We start from the raw sequence: 3605 nt of genomic DNA, 5'->3' as shown, positions 1-3605 counted from the left end.
GTGGTGAAGAAAGATTTTTCGTTTTAACCAGGGTTTCCCAGCATTTTTAAACTAGAGAACATTTTGAGACCAGCCTTCCATGGACTGAGCTTCAGGGAATCCTGGTCTGTTGCAAAGCCTCTCTTCAGCCTAGGGTAAGGAGAAGGCCCTTCTCTGAGCAGCCGCGTCCCAGACAGGAACTGTGACCTCACTGCCTCTCCTGTGCCTCGAGCGAGGCACTTTTCCTTTCTCAGGGTCTCTCAGTCGGGGCGTCTTCATTCACCTTTTCCTCTTAGTTGGTGTGTCCTATTGAGTCTACTCACAAATACTCCTGGAGGGCCAGTTGGGAGCCAGACTCTGTTGGAGAACAGTGAACAAGGCGAGGGCAGTCCTGGGAAGCTCCATCATGGAGCTTACAGTATGACAAGGAAGACGGAATTAAAGCTGTAATTCACAAAGAGATGAGTATGCTCAAATGGGAAGTACAGAGCGCCGGGAGAATGGCTGGCTCTAGGCTAGCCTGGGGGAGGCTAAGACACACCACTGAGCTGAGGGTGGAGGCCTCTCACCGTTGTTAGGGATGGTCGGGGGTCCCCACCTAAGGAGTGAGGGTCCTGGGCAGTTCTTTGTCTTTGTCCCATGTTAGGTATCTGATGTGTAGATATTACCACCCAGTGATAACCAACGGCCCCTCTTATGTTAGGATATGTTGCCCCTTCCCTCCTTCCATATGGGATCTGTGTGGTCTGGATGCTGGTGGGGCTTCTTATCCTGGGACCCTGGTGAGGACCCAGCCACGTCCTTGCTGCCATGATACCGAAGGGCTCATATCATCCAGGAGCTTGAGAGCTGGTGGCTGGGTCCTGTGCCTTGAAAGATGATAAGTGAACCCAATACAAAGACTCACTGGGGTGTGTAAGCACAGACCTCTTTGAATCACGATGAGGTGCCCGTTGGCTGGCCCACTCCTCCCATCTGTGCTGGTGATGCTGCCACAGGGTGATGGGGCAGAATCAGTGGCCGCCTTGGCTCTGCCCTCGTCGTGTTTCACTGCACCCCTGCAGCACTCCCATCCTCGGCCTTCAGCCTCTTGCCTCTCCCCCACACCCCTTCCACACTGCAGCCAGGCCCTTTTTAAATTTTTTAAAATTTTTGCCCACACTGCGTAGCATGTGGGATCTTAGTTCCCTGACCAAGGATCAAACCCATGCACCCTGTATTAGAATCGTGGTATCTTAACCCTCTAGACTACCAGAGAGGACCTCCTGAAGCGTAGGAGACATCGTTGCTGAGTGGAGGTACAGTGGTTTACAGCCGCTCTCCAGAGCTTACCTAGACTGCTTCTAACACACAGAATCTATCACTCCCTTGCTTAAAATCCATCAGTGGCTCCCTATTACTCAGGGTGTGGTGTCTGGGCTCTGCTTACCTCTCCAGGCTTCCCTGATAGCTCCGTGAAGAATCCACCTGCAATGCAGGAGGCCCCAGTTTGATTCCTGGGTTGTGAAGGTCTGCCGGAGAAGGGATAGGCTACCCACTTCAGTATTCTTGGGTTTCCTTTATGGCTCAGCTGGTAAAGAATCCACCTGCAATTTGGGAGACTTGGGTTCGATCCCTGGGTTGGGAAGATCCCCTGGAGAAGGGAAAGACTACCCACTGCAGTATTCTAGCCTGGAGAATTTAGAGTCAGACACAACTGAGCAACTTTCACTTATTTACTTACCTGTCTGGGCTTATTTGATCTTGCTGCCACTCCGCCACGCCCAGCTCTTATGTCCCCTTACGCCCTTCAGTCCCTTCGCATCTACTGCTCCTTCTGCCCCAGTCAGCCTTCCATCCTCCCATCTTCCATTCACTTTGCCTCTGTCTTCAGGGGGCTGAGTTTAGTGTCACTGCCTCTCTGAAGCCGTACCTGCCTCTGCACCCTGGCCTAGATCACTGAGCAGTCTTGTGCATTCTCGTGCTGCACTCATCAAACTGTCTCTTCTGCGTGTGAGCACATTGGGAGCCATCCCTGTTCGCTGTGTCCCCAGATGGAAGGGTGCTCAGTACATCCTGGATATCAAACATGCGGATAATGAACAGCTAACACTCATGGAGTCCTCTGTTGTTCAGTCCCTAAGTCGTGTCCGACTCTTTGTGATCCCATGGACTACAGCACACCAGGCTTCTCAGTCCTTCACTCTCTCCTGGAGTTTACTCAAACTCATGTCCATTGAGTTGGTGATGCCATCCAACCATCTCATCCTCTGTTGCCCCCTTCTCCTCCTGCCCTTGATCTTTCCCAGCATCAAGGTCTTTTCCAATGAGTCAGCTCTTCACATCAGGTGGCCAAAGTATTGGAGCTTTAGCTTCAGCATCAGTCCTTCCAGTGAATATTCAGGATTGATTTCCTATAGGATTAGCTGGTTTGACCTTCTTGAAGTCCAAGGGACTCTCAAGAGTCTTCTCCAGCACCACAGTTCAAAAGCATCAACTCTTTGGTGCTCAGCCTTCTTTGTGGTCCAGTTCTTACATGCATACATGACTACCAGAAAAACCATAGCTTTGACTAGACAGACTTTGTCGGTACCATGACGTCTCTGCTTTTTAGTATGCTGTCTAGGTTTGTCATAGCTTTTCTTCCAAGGAGTAAGTGTCGTAATTTTGTGGCTACAGTCACCATCTGCAGTGATTTTGGAGCCCAAGAAAATAAAATTTGTCACCGTTTCCACTTTCTCCATCTATTTGCCATAAAGTGATGGGACTGGATGCCATGATCTTAGTTTTTTGAATGGTGATTTTTAAGCTAGCTTTTTCATGCTCCTCTTTCACCCTCATCCAGAGGCTCTTTAGTTCTGCCATTAGAGTGGTATCATCTGCATATCTGAGATTGTTGATATTTCTCCTGGCAATCTTGAGTCCAGCTTGTGCTTCATCCAGCCCAGCATTTCATATGATGTACTCTGCATATAAGTTAAATAAGCAAGGTGACAATATACAGTCTTGACATACTCCTTTCCCAATTTGGAGCCATTCTGTTGTTCCAAGTCTGGTTCTAACTGTTGTTTCTTGACCTGCATATAGATTTCTCAAGAGGCAGGTAAGGTGGTCTGGTATTCCCTTCTCTTTAAGAATTTTCCACAGTTTGTTGTGATCTACACAGTCAAAGGCTTTCGTGTAGTCAGTGAAGCAGAAGTAGCTGTTTTTCTGGAGTTCCCTTACTTTTTCTATGATCCAGTGGACACTGGCATTTGATCTCTGGTTCCTCTGCCTTTTCTAAATCCAGCTTGTACATCTGGAAGTTCTTGGTTCATGTACTGTTGAAGCCTGGCTTGAAGGATTTTGAGCATTGCCTTACTAACATGTGGAGTCCTGTACAGGTTGCAAAATGCTTTTCACCTGCACTGAAGCATGCCGTCATCACCAAATGTGTGCTGTTTTATTACCCTAGGATACTGATGAGGAAACTAAGCTTCTGAGATGTTACACAATTCTCCAAGGCCATGCAGGGGTATGTGCTGCAACTGTTATACAGGTTGTACGTGACGTGGGTGCACAGGAGATGTGTATAAAGCTATCCACTGCTGCACTGTTTGAAACCACCAAGAATGAAAATATGTTCATCAGTAAGAAAATGGGGAAAT

The sequence above is a fragment of the Capra hircus genome, chromosome 3, assembly GCF_001704415.2.
Source record: "Capra hircus breed San Clemente chromosome 3, ASM170441v1, whole genome shotgun sequence".
Taxonomy (NCBI): domain Eukaryota; kingdom Metazoa; phylum Chordata; class Mammalia; order Artiodactyla; family Bovidae; genus Capra; species Capra hircus.
This window is presented reverse-complemented; position numbering follows the sequence as displayed.